This window comes from Manduca sexta, unplaced genomic scaffold, assembly GCF_014839805.1.
Source record: "Manduca sexta isolate Smith_Timp_Sample1 unplaced genomic scaffold, JHU_Msex_v1.0 HiC_scaffold_46, whole genome shotgun sequence".
NCBI classification, from domain to species: domain Eukaryota; kingdom Metazoa; phylum Arthropoda; class Insecta; order Lepidoptera; family Sphingidae; genus Manduca; species Manduca sexta.
In genome coordinates, this window is record NW_023595253.1 from 193,514 (window position 1) to 210,256 (window position 16,743).

The following is a 16,743-nucleotide window of genomic DNA, read 5'->3' on the forward strand; positions in this document are numbered from 1 at the left end:
TCTGCCTTAAACTCAATGTTCTTTTAAGTCTGGCAACGTAGGAACTAATATATCCTAAACTGTAGGTTTTTGGACGATGTAAATACTGTGTAACATTATGGGACTTACATTCGTCGGACTTGTAAAAAGAATCAATGATATACTACTGCTAAGCACCAAGGAATTCTGACTTGCAAAATAACCCACATAAAGTAAATATTACGTCAAGAAATAATTGATATTACTAAATAACTTCTCTCCATAATGACTAAAACGACCTCAATAATTATGATGCTCATCATTATACACACAACCCGAAAACTTCGTATGAAGCCTAATTGTTTTAATAGACTATACAAAAACATTAGCAATTTTCTTCGCAATTTGCGTTCCTTTGAGAGATTAATCGTGTTCTACTTTCGTTTATTATCAGACTTGAGCCCGCCCACAAAATGATTTATTGTAGGAAAATAACTTTAAATGTACAGATGCATAAAAGGTTTTTTTTTTAGATCTGCCTTGGTTATCACCGGGGGTACCCTGCGAACGGGGTACAAGCGATCCCCTGGCTTAGCAACCACGGCAGTCCCTGTGTGAATTTGGTGGGCTCTACCGTAATCACCGAGGGTGCTAGCGGACGGTTCGCTGGCGACCCACGGCTATCCGGTCACAGGGTCCGGGAGGAAGAAGGGACCCCTCCCTTCTATAGAGGGAAGGAAGAGAAAAGGAAGGAGAAGGAACTTTCTTAGGATGGTTGGAAGGGAGAGGGAGGGGAAATGTTTGCGAACCCTTATAAGCCTCAATGTGTATTTAGCAACCATGAGGTATACACACTGAACTGTGTGCCTAGGGTAGCGGCAAATGTGGACCCATGCATGGGCGTGCATTTAGTGTGGAGAACAAGCGCACAAGCATTGCCTCGGAGGGATGCATAATAGTTGGTAAATCATGGTAACCCGGTTAAGATACTTGCGATGTTCAATGAGTAATTATTATCCATAACATGCTTAATAAAACTTGAGTACGTAATGTTATGTGAGGTATACATGGGCACAACCAAGATTACTTTTAGGGAGGTGCATCTGCCTAAATAGGTACTACATAATATCATTCAATTATTTATTTTTCCTTCAAATAAAAATCGCGCGGGTATTTATTTATTTATTTATTTATTTATTTGGACAAACAGTAGTTGTTACATTGTAGCATGGATACAAAAATCGTTTGCATATGCTAAAACATAATAAAACCTCTGTGGTCGATAATTCCCATTTTCGTTCAGTTATATTTCTTGTGATTTGTTCCGGACAAGGAGTGCACGTGAACCCCTTTGCACCCCTCTCCCGGAGCTCATGGGTGTATAACAAAGTACTATCTGTCTGTGGGTCCACAATGGATACTTTATTGGCTAGCCGTAGGATAAAGCAGATAGAATAATATCAAAAATATAAAGCATCTATGTTACATCTTCAGAAAACGCCCTATTATTTTTCAAACTGCATTTTGCATATAGTTAATTGTAAAAATTTCATTGTACTTTATATATTAAAAGAAATCGCACGAATTAAATAAAAAATATGTGATAATATTATATTAAATACTTTCCATTTCAGTAATTTAAGCGTACATATTAAATACGCCTGATGGAAATATTAAGGCAATTTGCCTACAGGGAAAACGATACCATTTGTACAATAATTATTAATAGCATAATTACTATCGCACAATACTTCATTATTGCCATAATAATTGAATTTTAACTGCTTAAACTTGAATTATCACTTATTCTTATGTACGCAGGCTCAATAACTTTCGCCCTGTGGATCATTTGAAGGGGTGTTTGAAGAATTCCATAACGGTATCCCCTACCTGTCGTAAGAAACGACTAATAGGGGCATTTGGGCGTTACGGTCGAGAGCAGGAAGCTGGCCACCAATAGTTTAACTTTGTATTGTGGTCCAAGTACTTTTTTATGACCTCCGGCGGCGTGGTTAGTAAGTATAAAACTGCCGTTGACGCTGAGGGCTTCCTTCAGTGCGGGCTTTGAAGACCCACAACAGAAGACGGGCTAGATTAGGCAGAACCGCGCATGCAAAACAGACACTCTCCGTTGGAATCCCGTAGTCGTTCAGTATGCGCGAAAGATGGATACCGAGGAGTTTTAGTTTGTATTGCCGTGCATCAGGTATACCTATATAGGGATTTGGCCCAGTGGTCACCTGACATGACCCATCGATCCGGACGGCTCAACGGCGGGTTGTATGGCTGACGAACCCAAAATAACGGTTATATTCGCCTCCTATGAAGGCTGGGCGGTAATGCTAAACCATTTAATATGGATAAATTAATAAAATGGTATGCTTAGTAGCAACTCTTAATAATAATAATAATAATATCAGCCCTGTATTATATACTTGCCCACTGCTGAGCACGGGCCTCCTCTACTACTGAGAGGGATTAGGCCTTAGTCCACCACGCTGGCCTAGTGCGGATTGGTAGACTTCACACACCTTCGACATTCCTATAGAGAACTTTTCGGATGTGCAGGTTTCCTCACGATGTTTTCCTTCACCGTTAAAGCGAACGATAAATTCACAAAGAATACACACATGATTTTTTAGAAAAGTCAGAGGTGTGTGCCCTTGGTATTTGAACCTGCGGACATTCGTCTTGGCAGACCGTTCCGCACCCTTCTAGGCTATCGCCGCTCTCTACTCTTACTCACAGTGAATATTGATTAACCTTTGAAATTCAAAATACCGATCCTATAAACACAACTGCCCAGAAGTTTTTTAACTGTTGATTTTAAGTCAAAGCCAATGGACGGCTGGCCGGTCGTTACATTTTTTTTTAGCTGGTCCTACGTTTGTTAGGCTAACGAGGGCCGGCTTATGCAAACACACCGTACTTTTGGGAGAGCGCTGTAGGTGATCTCAACCCTTGAAAATAAAGCGACCATGGTGACGGCCACCCACTTACGAATCTCGGCTTAGGACGGTCACTGGGAGCGGATGAGATATCAACGATTATGGAAGCGCGTAGTTGTAGCTATCTAACAATCTAACCATTATTAGAAGGGTCGGAGGCACGGAACGGACGCAAACGCGGTGAGGGCGGAACTGCGGTCTTGTAGAGTGTATGAGCGTCAAGAACTCGTTTTTACCGCAAATAGTGATATCGTCCTTTAGGCCTGCCTGAACTGAACGCGGCCGTCTCCATTTAGCGCAGACGAATAGTTACAAATAATCCAAATATGCAACGTTCTTGAAAATTATGTTGCGCTAACCCACAGTCGAGAGTGATAAGAACAGGTGGGTAAAGTTAGCGCCGATCAACCTTGGTGACAGAAACGACTTAATGTGAAAGTTCAGCACATGTGTGAGATTAGGCCCCGTTATCATGTATACTTATCGGGTCCGACGTTATCGCCTAATATGAATGTGGCCTTTGAACTTTTAACATTTTCCTCGAATCGTAAGCATGCGCATTATAACAAACAACTATAGAATAATTGGTACTGGTAGTAGGTCTCACATGTGTGAGAGTCCACCTGGGTAGGTACCACCGCAATGTTATTTCTGCGGCCAAGCAGTGGGTAGACACTGTTGTGTTTCTGTTTGAAGGACATTGTAGCCAGTGTAACTAATGGATATAATGTGATTTAAGGTTATAGCTTAAGGTCCATTTTTCATACATTTTGTTTCACCTTTAATCTGGGTAACTAAACAAGTATTGACAAGTAAAGAATTTAAATTCACGTCTAGTTAGTGATTAGTTCTCGCAGTTGAAAGAAAAACGTAAAAATAATTAATATGCATGGATATTTCGGCCTTTAAAATTTAATACGACGAAATTTTAAATGTATGTAAAATGGACCTTAAGCTATAACCTTAACATCTCATGTCTCAGAATGGCGAGCGCAGTGATATACCAAACAATAATTAGGACTTCGGTTGCTTTACATTTGGCAAATTTTTTAGAATCTCTAGGGGGCTGCTGTCGTGCCGTGACTCCTCCCCTTGACGCCCAGGAATGTGCCGCTGCCAGCTCTTTGATAAAAGGTGTGAGCGTATCTGTGTGAATAAATAGATGGCGCTAGCATCGTACACATGGCGCTACAGGAGTAGTGGATTCTATTCAGCTTTATTTCCTGAAAAGTACCTATGCAGTATGATTTCTGTATCGGGAGAGCTTATTCACTTGGACAAAGCCGCGACGAACACCTAGTTAAAAATATAAATAATTATCTTTGTCTGTCTAAAGTTAGGTATTTGGAGTATTTTTAGCGCAATAGTTATGTAATATCTGGATCCTATAGGGTCGAGAATCCAGACAGGGTCATCCATTACTTAGATAATATCCAATGGGCGATAAACTACGTTCCGAATCTTTTATAAACATGTTTACTATACTTGCAAGGAGCTCATTCAAGCGCTGTCAGCGTCGCAGTCGTGTTCGGAATTTTTTCCTACTTTATTATACGAAAAATAATTTGAAAAGTTTTAATATTGGCAAAATAAGTTTGCGTACGCATCCGGAAATATTATCTTGGGTTCAGTTTGAGGTATAAAAGAGAGATTTTCTCAGAAACCTGCCATTGCATGGATGGATTTCCGAAGAGTACAGTTGAAATACTATCAGGAGATAAGGTATGTTTATTTATAGAAAATTACTGAATTAGGACTGGTGTAAAGGCAAATAGTGGAAAAGATTTCATTGACCTAGTTCGTTATGGTGTTTTGACGAGTGAATCTGTACGTGAGTACTTAGTTGTAAGTCCAAGAGGTCAGCGCCAAACGCTAACAAATCCGTCAAGCCAACGACAGGCTTTTTGTCGCTTGTCATTGTTCTAAGCTTTTTGTCACCATGAATGTAACCTAAACAAAAACAAATTCAGAAAAAAGGTACACCTGTTAATTTCACCTCAGTTGCCATAAGGATACGGGCCAGGCGTCTTTCAAGGAATCTGTGTGGGGCGAGGAATCGTATGAACTCTATCTTCCATCTCCACCGATATGGTCGACAGCAACAGGTCGCAGTTTTCAATGATACGGTTCAGCTATAATGCTAGATACCGTCGCGCGTTCGTAGTTGTTTGTGTCTGAATTCGTAAACATTTACCGTTTATTTGAGGAAAACCCATGTTTTAGGGAACTGTCCGATACACCGGTACCTTTTAACCTTTACTATTATTTGATTCCAAACCTCTTGTTCCCTCAGGGCACCATAAACTCTCCTGTCATACTTTAATATGAGGTATTATGGTGTGCTGTCTATATAGAAACGCGTACGTATTCAGTATACTTGAATTCAGTCCGGGGTCTAGAAATTAATTTCTTCACAATAACAACGTAAGTTAAATTGTAAGGGACTGTTACATCTCGATTTGTCTTTCATGATTAGAATTAAATTAAGTCGAATTCTGCTTTGCAATTGAAGATTCTATTAAGGGCAAGCTTCGTACACCTCCGAGTAGTTACTGAGAGACATTTGCTTAAAAATTATATTTAATATCTGCCTTATACTTTGCCTGCAAAACGTTTATTTTTACTAATGGCTTTCCCTTATTTCAGATTCTCGCATAATGTTGACGAAGTGTATGATCTTGATACTGATGATGGCAAGTTGGCAAAACACCGCTTCCCCACACATTGTCACACCGGCCGTGTACCCAAAGCTGCCCCTGCAGTTCTGCATGAAACATTTGCCGATTATTGTGACTAAATTTCTGTGTACAGTAAGCGACGATATGTTATCAGGTACATACATATTATTCTCCTTTTGATGGGCACCCTTTTGCCCATGCAATTGTCATTCGATATGTTAAAAACTAGTCACTGTACAGCCATTAACAAAAAATTAGAATTGAAATTATCACTGTAATTAAATAATTCGATACTATATTTGTGCCAGTGGATTATTTCTCCCACATACACAACAAGAATACTGCGTGTCGAATAGTTTTCCACGAGAATTTGGAATATAAGGTATCTGTCAACCAGAGTTAAGCCAAAAATTGAACCTCTCGATAGTAATGCAAGTCAGTGGTCAGCGCCGGGCTGCTCTCTGCTCTACCAACTCTTTAACATAATGATACAGTAGAAGCATTCGTGTATTAAATATGCTTACAAAAAAAATTTTTTTTTAGACCAATTTGAAGATATGGCTCTACCAATTTTAAAACGATGGAACTCCGAGGAAATAAACTTCAAAACCTGTTGCACCAGACCCTGCACGTTAGATGAACTGCTGAGCCTCTGTTAAACCTAAGGATCCTGGAATTGAAAAAATCTGATCGTGGATTCAATGCGACAACTTAAAGATGACATTATGCACAGTATCTCGTTTATAGTACCAAGGATATAGATATAGGTATCTATGTATATTATTCAAATATTACTGAATATTTATTACTTAACTATTGAATAAGTAAACCATACAAACATAGATTATTGCATGTGATGAATGCAAAGAAATGTTACAAAAGTGAAACAAATTTAAATAAATTAAGCTTAATGCTTATTTTGTTTGTCGATTGCAGCCAAAGGGTTTTGTATAATGTATAAAAATACTAATAAACCATGCTTAGCAAAAGAAAAATATTTTTATTTTAAATAATACAATAATAACAAAGTTTGTTTTTATCATATCACGATTGACACGCGGTGGAATTTCCTGACCCGAGTGCAAAACATATAAATTACCAAAATAGCAAGAAATAAATATAAACATTTAGCAAGTTGATTATATCTCTACTACTTCAGTAAAATATAAAACAAACAGATGTATGACTGAATTGTTGGCATTATCAGGAGACAATATTTTGATACTTTCAAAACACACACACACGCACGCACGCACGCACGCTTGCAAGCACGCAGAGACGCAACTGGTGCACCCACTTTTCGCCATGTGTATTCCGTCCATAATGTGATAGACGGCGAGAGCGAAAATCTGGAAATCTGGAATTAGTATTCCAGATTTCGAACTGAAATCTCATTTCCAAAGAAAGTCGTATTAAAAAACCTCATAAGAAACAATACCTTATCTCGTTGTCGTTCCCAGACAAAAGCCTGTTGCAGATTAAAAATTACGCTAAGTTAGCTTATCTCGCTTGGATGAGATTTCTTCATACTTGTGTAAACACCGCCAATTACCTACACAATTTACTTTATTTTTTATTGCTTTGAATGACGAGACATGTTTGCCGTTTGCCTGATAGTAAGCGATACGACCGCCCATAAACAGTGGAAACACTATCCAATACCTTAAATTACAAAGTATTTTTTTGTATTCCACTGCGCTCGCCATCCTGAGACATGAGATGTATCTAAGCTTATTATGTCCAGTAGTTACACTGGCTACAATGTCCTTCAAACCGGAAGACAACAGTAGTACACACTATTGCTTTGAGGCAGAAATAAACATTGCGGTGGTATCTACCCAGGCGGACTCTCACATATGAGAAACCTACCTACAGTAAAATGTGTTATTGTTGTCTATTTGTGTGTTTTTTCTTAGCTATATGATCTAAACTTAAGGCCCTCCCTCCAGCAAAACACCGCAGTAAAAGTATTTTTAGTAGCTATCTATTAGAAATTTATAATGCACAAAGAAAAAAAAATTACACATCATACTATTTTTACAATATGTTCTCTTTATTTATGTAGGTTGCTCCATTATTTTTATAATGAGTACACTGTATCAATAATTTCATAATGAAAATGCCACTAAATTGTTGATTCCGTTCATCCTCCTAAAGTAAACATCATTTTAATTTGCAACCGACACTATTAATTAAACAACATAATAAGAAATATTTTGTCAGTTTAACATTTCAGCATTTTTTTCTTTCAGATATTAATCATAAATCTTTGCATATCCCCGTCATTAATTCGGACGTCTTTCATTATGAAACGAATTACTCAAGGTCGGTGGCTCGAAGGGGCACCTTAATAAAATAAACAAACCAAACTAAAGGGCCAACTTCAAAAAGCCATCCCAATTGCAATCCGATCAATGCACAAAATGAACTAATCCAAATAAGCATATCAAACGAACTTCATTTTTATTAGTTCATTTACACTTTCGATCCGAACGAAGTTTGTTAATAATAATATCAATATCAGACTTTATTATTATTTATTTTCTATAGTATGACCTAGCAGCAAACTTCTTTATAAAACTTATATTTTCACATTTGCATACTATGTTGGTAAAAATATAAGGGTAAATAACACAATCCACTTTTATAAATCTTTACATGTCTATTTACAACTTATAGAAAACTTAAAACAGTATTCCGTGCTATCTCACAGTCTTGGCAGCAAATGTGAATTGAACTGAAAAGTAACCGATATTTATGTCCACTCCTAACCTATTATTAAAAACTTCTACCTGAAGGCGGTCTTGTTCCTGAAAAAAAAAATACAAAACAAATAATAAGAGAAAGAATTATAATAATATACATATAAATTATCTTTAAACATATCGAACCGTTCCCGCGATCGCTAGAATGATATCAATTATTATTTCAGCGGTCAAACACGCAGTTTTAATATTTACTCTACGCAAATTTTACTATCTAACTAAAGGTTGTGTCATATAACACTATAGCCAATTTTATGCTAACCTAACGGATATCAGCTTAGGCTTGGAAATATTTTTATCTACCTATAACAATCCCTCCATTTCCTTCATAAACTGCGAGTACGCGTCGTCTTTGCTCGGCGCCTGTTTGGGAATGTCCGCGGGCCGCTGCAGCAATGACTTGACGCTCGGCTTGGCTTTCTTGTCCTCTCGCTTCACTCTCAACGCGGACGGCACGAACCGAGTCACGTCCGCGGACAGATTCCTTATTTGCGGCTTTGCACTTATTGTTGCGCCTGTATAAAACGGTTAAATGACTTTATGTACTTAGCGGAATCGATTTAAAATAAATAAGTGATGCATGCGCCACGATGTCATGGCTCATTTAGAAAACTGACACTCGTGTTCTTGACTATTAGTTTGTATTTGACAAGTATTTAAGGCAGGGGTGGTTAAATATAAATTGATAAAAACGCACAAAATATAGGCCACCAGCACGGGGCTACATATTATGTGGCAATGTTACTTGTTATTTTTCTACGTCACGTTTCGTTCATAGTATTAAATTGAGTAATGAGCATACTTTTAACACGGTCGCGGTGTGTGTTACAAAGTATACATGGCGGTAGCGGTATTCTTTGCAACAGCCGACTACTATTTTTGGGCCTCGGCACTTACACTGATTTATACCAGCATCCTTTTTGGAGATGAGTTGCGGCGCGGCGCTGAGCACGGACACCTGCGGGAGAGGCTTGGGCGGCGGCGGCGGCACCAGCGGCCGCAGCAGGCGCGGCGGCGCGCCCGGCGGCGAGCCCGGCAGCCGCAGCGCGCCGCGCCCTGCCGCCACTCACGCCGGGGGCGGCAGGCGCATCGGCGGGGGGCCCAGCGGCGGACGCATCGGTGGTGGTCGTAAACCTGACAATCGGAAAAAAAATATTTAGAATTAAAATAAACGGACAGACAAGACGCCTTTCTAAAATCTTTAATGCTAACAGAAAACCAAAATACAAACAAGTTATTTTAATTGGTTCAGTCTCGGAATCAGACTAACGATCGAGATTGGGATAATTTATTGACAACGGCGGTATGTCATTTCCATATTTGTTTTTATTGTTTTCTATTAGCGTTAACGATTGTAAAAAATCCCAGAATATCTTAACAAACAACCTGCTCGTCAATACATAACGCGAAAACATATTCTTTCAAGATCCATCAGCATAATATTAAAGTATTGCATAACAATGTTATGTATAAAGAGTACTATACTGTATCTGATTACCTTAATGATAAGACGGTTTAAAGAGTTTCTCCTGCACACAATGACCCACCATGTTAGCACATATAAGTAATTAATGCCTAAAATGTATCATATGGGGCATTCCACGTGAAGCGGGCACGAAAAAAAACTCGATGTCTCAGATTTTCGTAATATTTCATTATGTTATACCTGTATATGTCCTCGATCCAGATACAAAATATTATTAAAGTATAAAGCCTGGTAAGCGAGTTAAAGGACTTTGAAGTTTTGACTGGCCGGCTGGTATACGCCACTTCGAATCCAATTATCAAGTTTTTAAATGTTACAATAAAATAAATAAAGCAATGAAATAAATACTTCATTTAATGAGCTTTTTATTTTATTTTTGGAAATTTAAAAATGTTTTTCTTTGAAAAAATGTGTTTGAAAGTTTCAAACTTGAATTTCACAAAGTTGGCATATTTATATTTTTTATTTTTTTTCTAAAAATAGCTACTATTGTATAGATAATCCCTGCGAAGTTTCATAATGGGCTGAAAAGTAGTTTAGGAGCTAGACCGATTACAGTGCCGAAGCGCGGCGGTCGCCAGAAAGAGCGAAGTAGAAACTTTCAATCGGTCTAGCTCCTAAACTACTTCTCAGCCCATTATGAAACTTCGCAGGGATTATCTATACAATAGTAGCTATTTTTAGAAAAAAAAATAAAAAAAATATAAATAATCAATTTGAAACTTTCAAACATTTTTCAAAGAAAAAAACATTTTCAATTTCCAAAATACAATAAAAAAGCTCATTAAATGAAGTATTTATTTCATTGCTTTATTTATTTTATTGTAACATTTAAAAACTTGATAATTGATTCGAAGTGGCGTATACCAGCCGGCCAGTTCTTCAAAGTCCGCACCAGGCCAATAATATTTTGTATCGCATATACAGGTATAACATAATGAAATATTACGAAAATCTGAGACATCGAGTTTTTTTTCGGAATGCCCCATATGTTACATGTCTCGTATACTTTTTATTTATTAATGACATTTCAATGATCCTAATTTGACGTAATCGTATATACCATTATGTAACGTAATTTTTGAGAGACAACCAACCGATCATGTTGTGTTTGCCTGTTTAATATTACTATTTTATTTTTTCTTTTCTCTTAACTGAAAATTATGATTGTAAATGTAGGCGAATGTACGCTGTACGCCGTTATTCAATTATGAATTTATGTTCCTTTTTATTTTCTATCTTAAGTTTTATTTTATGCCGGCCCAGGATTAAGCGATTGGATTTCACCTAATCTCATATTAACGGTGATATGCGTGCTTTAGCTTATATAACTATTGCGACTATTTACAAGAAAGACTTGGAAAAAAAAAATACAAAAGATGTACTGCTGAGCAATTGATGACAAAAAAGCCCAGAATTTCTTTCTGCCTTTCTTCTTCGGGTAGTCATCGCTTAGGTAGCTAGTGAAAGGCTGGTAGGTTAACTAGGTTAGGGCTCATGTCCTCGCCGATTTGGATCGCGAGGCGTTATCCTTTTATTTCCCCCTACCTGCCAGCCGAGCTGGTTACTTCGGTTTGTACCTTGTTTTAAATATACATTTTAATCCCTGATTTAAAATGCCCATAGTTATATAAATAATTTTAAGTGTTGTTTGGAAATAATAATAATTATTCTTATACATTATTTTGACGTATCATAAGTGCAACTTTGTTCGCCTACATAATAAATTTAAAGTATTTTATTATAATGGCGAGAAGCAATTTATATTTTTTTACTAGCTAACCCGGCAGACGTTGTCCCGTCTTAATTATGTATTTGCAGCGCGCATCCTATTAATCGCTGACCGTTATTTCAAACAATTGACAGTTATATAAAATTAATATTTTCGTTAATTTAAAGTTTTTTTTTAATTTTCTAATTTTCCGCACAATTTTTTGAGTTTTTTCTTTCATAAGAACATTTTCCTGACAATAACAAACACAACAAAAAAAAATAGTGAAATCGGTCCAGCCGTTCACGCGTGATGGCGTGACCAAGGGAAATAGGGATTCATTTTTATATATATAGATTTTTTATTATCCTAAAACACTGTTTCCGTGTACAACTCACCAGGCGGCAGCAGCGGCGGCGGCATCTGCCTCATCTCAGCGCCGGGCGGCTCTATGCTGAAGTCGGGCGCGAGTTGTGGCGGCGGGCCTTGTAGCCCACCGGCCTCGGTGTCGCTGTCCGAGTCACTGTCCCTTCCGCCAGTGTTGCGCTTCAGGGCATTTAGTCTGCGAAATATATGACATTATCTTTATATGTATTCCAGAAATCATTCACCAACCTTGAATGTTAATTATTGTTGAAGGTTTATATATCGCACTCTTAATAAAATAATAACCTATTTCAAAACTGTTAATTTGTGGCAGTCGTCGAAAAACTAATTTTATTTGCTACCTCTTTTTTTGAAGTTGCTATAAAATTGAGCTTATTAAAGATAGGCAAAAAATTAAACCTATAGTATAAAAAAAGGGAAAAAACTAAAAGGTCGCAAACAGAAATTGGTTGTTTGACGATTCCCACAAATTTGCAATTTTGGAATGAGTCATTATTTTATTAAGAGTGCGAATTATAATATCAATTTAGCTGGCTGATATTGTAAATGTTATTGTAGTTTCCATAACGATGGAAAAATTACAAGAACAAAAATGGTGTTACTGTTATACATACGAGGTAACGAAACTTTGCTAATAGTAAATAAACTATCCAGTTTATAAATTCTAAGGACGTTTTTACTCTGAAACATATCCCATTCCTAACAATTGGCTACCTACTTATCTATGTGATATTCAAAGAAGGAAAACAGCAGTAATAAAAGTGCCATTGAGTGAGAAAAAGCTGCCACAACGCATATTGTATAATTAAAAAATGTCACAACACAAAATTCACATGGTGGCTTTCAATTATCAACACAATACAATGTATCGGGAAATTATTATTAATTAACAGATTCTGTAACATCATTATTTTAAAAGTGGGTAGATTATTTTTACATTTGTGATAACTTTTAATATAAACAAATATCTTTACAAAACTCTGTAAAATTTAAATGACCAATTCTATAAACACATCATTTAAAAAAAAAAAGGTATTTTTTGTAAGAGCTGACTGGTAGGTTTTTCTAAAATTTTGTTTTAAGTCAAATATCGGTTTGTAAATTAATGGATTTCAAGTTAACACACATATTATTTCCCGTTTTAGTCGAATTCTGCAGTGGCGACGAGGATAATTGAGAACAAATTGTATATAAATCATCTCGGAAGAAGATTTTAAAGTGTTAAAATGACGATTGGAACGGTATCCAAATTCGACCTGCAAAATGGTACATGGTCAACTATATAGACCGACTAGAAATTAACTGCTAGTCAATTTATCCAGCGCGAAAGAATCCTCAGAATCCAAATACAAAGAAGTGATGAAGATAGGTCACCAACTGCAACCTACACATTCACCTCTAGCGGATCGCCGCGGTATAAGTTTTGGCAGAGGAGGCAAGAAACGGGAGAAAGACCGTTTTCATGGCGAAATAAACCAGCTACAGAGGAGTCACCTTCCGTATAAAACTAAACTAAATATTTTTAACGAATTTACATATCGCATTACCTGGCGCTCAGATCAGCCGCTCTGTCCCTTTCTTTCTTCCTGTGTACCTCTTCCATCTCTTTCATGAAGTCGTCTATGTTCTGTCCGGAGAGAGCCAACATCCTTTGCTGCAGTGACGTGGGCTTCGGCGCCGGAGTCACCGCTGTGGTTGATTGTGTATCTTCTTCTATTGCTTCTCCGTCCACGTTTTCGATAGACGTCATAAGTGGTTGTGGCAGTTTTGGTGGAGGCGCCTGCATGACAGTTTAATTAATAGAAGGTCATTTTGACATTGCGGTAATAAATTAAACTTTACCTCTGCTAACATTGTGCCAAAAATCATACATGAATAACGAACATTTTCACTAAAAGCATGAGTTTTAGTTTTCTGACTTTTGGATCATTTTATAGTTTGGTGGCTAATTTAGAAAATGAATGTAAAATGCAGATGGTTATAAGTTAAAATATATAAAAGCTGCACAATGAATTCCACAATAGGAACAATGATCACAAAAGCTATAAAATTATTGTGACTTACCATTGTGATGCTCTGAAAATAAAGAAAACATAGGTATATAAGTACGAAAATCAATTAAAATTGCCATCCGTCTTTGCCGGATTGTACAAAAACTAATCATAGTAATATAAAATTTACAATATGAATATATTGATGCTAGACCATTATATCTAAAGAAAACAGAAAACCTTGTCTTCTCAAATAAATCTTTTGTTCACATCTGACAATTCTATCGAAAACAATAGAATATATTCAATATATTTATACAGTATCGTTTCTAAGATAATTGGTACTAACTAATTATTCTCTTATACACCAACAAGCCTTAAATAAAAAGCCACCTTAATCCAATAATTATAAAAGTGAATATAGCTTCTTACAGTAACTCCCGGTGGTCCCTCATCAGGCATATCCGAGAACCGTAGACTCTTCTTTTTCGCCTTTTTAGCTTCCATAAGTAGCGAGGCAAAACTAACCGGGGGCCCCGGTGGCACTCCAGGAGGTTCTAAACCGCTCGGCTTCTCCTAAAAACATTAAAAAAATATATTACACACACACTCTCTTATCAGGCAGTAAGCAGAGCCGCAACTAGTACACCCACATTACCCATAAGTAATTCCTGCCTTTGAGCACAAATTCCAGCCTCCAGAACAGACTCCAGCCAGACAGGTACTAAGAAGAAAAACCCAATAACATTTTGCCCGACCAAGTATTCAAACCCGGGACCTCATAGTGAAAGTCGTCCCGCAAACAATATAACTACACCACCGAAGCAGTTTTAAAAAAATCGCATAACCAATGTTATTAAATAAGAGTTTTATGGGTTAATGTCAATGATCTGTTATCACATATTGCCCCTTCCCCCCGCAAAACGGCGCGCCATTTTTCTGGGCGCACTTTTGCAACATTCCATGCACTCTGCTGCATGGTCATAGAAATGGACATTGCGGTGATATCGAGGCGGCCTCTCGCATGTGATAAACCTACTACCAACGAATTACATATTTATGTGTAGAAATATATTCAAAATGTCATATAGATGCAAATAATTGAAGTCATTAAATAGTTAAAAAGATTGAAAAATATATTTAGCGTTTAGAATGTGTTACAGCGACATCTAGCAGGAAACCTTAGAAGCACTATTTCATTTCAAATTATTTGTAATATATTCTCTACTTACTTTGTAAAATGTGTCCTTCTTCAATATGGATTTAATAGGTCCATTACTCTGCGCCGTGTCCATTGGCAGAGGGATTTGTGATGGAAGATTTCCATAAAGTAGATTATCTGGTAGCTGTAAAAGAAAATTAAATACCTTATTATTTTGTAGTCTTTGTGCGTAAATGGTCTAATAGCCATATATAAATAAGTATAGCCTGTAATATTTAAAAACGGGAGTTATATTGGCAGAATTAAACAATACAACTTGTAATATACTATAAATATATACTAAACAATTAAACTAATAGTGGAGACTCATGTTGTGTGGCTATTATGAAACCATATAGCACTTTCGATTCTATAGTCTGACCTAGTCTTACTTCTCATTTCACTCCTAATGCAAAGGGCTTATGCAGTGTTTCATAAAGCTGGATTATGTTACTATTATCGATTAACTGATTTAATCCTTCATTAGGTTATATACAAGAAATAAGATTACATACTTGTGGGGTAGGCAGAGGTATGTCATCAACTTGTACAGACTGCGCATGCTTAACAGAATCATAATATGACATTAGATGTGTTCTTCTTTTCTCATAGTCCATTTCTTGACGCTTCAACTCTACCCATTTCTCTGGGTCATCTTTGTCCTGAATAAATGTAGATATATATAGTAGAAACATTTCTATAGTGCTATTTAGTTGAAAAGCGAATTTGATTGGTTGCAATCTCAAATATAGATCTGTATCTATAACGAATACAGATACAGATCTATATTCGTTTTATCAAATGCCATTTATAATTTAAAAAATAGGTGCACTATGTTTGCAAAATAGGGTCAACATTTNTGTTGCAAAATTTTCATGTTTACATTGTCTTGCCTGTATTTTTTGTAAATAATAAGCAATTGATATCATCTTAGAGTAAAACAGCATTCAATAAACCCATTATATTACCCTTTAGATATGAATAAAATTCTATCGACAGAGATAACAACAATATTTATCAACATGCAATGATCATAAAATCTTTCATACAGCATACAAAAGCTTTTTATTTACAGTCATCATGACTATCAAATTTTATGAATTTCCCAATAGAATTCACATTTACTTACATACATTTTGAGCACCCTATCAAATGTCTCTCTTAATTTTTTTCTTTTTTCTTTTAACACTTTTTCGTTAAGCGGTGAAGGTTGTAGCACGTTAAATTCTGAAAAAAAATACAAAACCTATTAACAATTTGGTGAACCTGTAAATAAAATGCTTGCTCATAGCATTAATGTTAAGAAATATTAGCTAGAAACTGAACAAAAAAAGTAAATATTTTTTAATTAATAATGAGACAAACAAGATGATGCTTGTCTGATGGTAAGACTCTCCATAATAATAAAATTTACATAAAAAACATCCCTGAAAAATACACTCGCACTCCACAGACCTCCTCTACAACTGAGACTACACATAAACAATAAAAACAATGCATTACGCACCCTGCATTGTTAAACATTAAGTTTCAAAATGCCCAGTAAATACCCTACATTCCAAAACATAAAAGTGCTTACACATTATTGCTTGATTACGGTCAGGTAACGACTACACAA

General features: G+C 36.6%; 1 long non-coding RNA gene and 2 pseudogenes across 1 annotated transcript; 2 read left to right on the top strand and 1 right to left on the bottom strand.

The window, feature by feature from the left end:
- Positions 1 to 4,406: 4,406 nt before the first annotated feature.
- On the top strand, positions 4,407 to 6,579 carry LOC115444430. Its single transcript, XR_003938728.2, has 3 exons — positions 4,407 to 4,628; positions 5,553 to 5,738; positions 6,128 to 6,579. It is a non-coding gene; the product is annotated as an uncharacterized LOC115444430 (long non-coding RNA).
- Positions 6,580 to 8,226: 1,647 nt separating this feature from the next.
- On the bottom strand, positions 8,227 to 16,724 carry LOC119193385 (annotated as a pseudogene).
- The window catches only part of LOC119193381, a 15,972-nt pseudogene continuing 15,889 nt past the window's right edge, over positions 16,661 to 16,743 (top strand).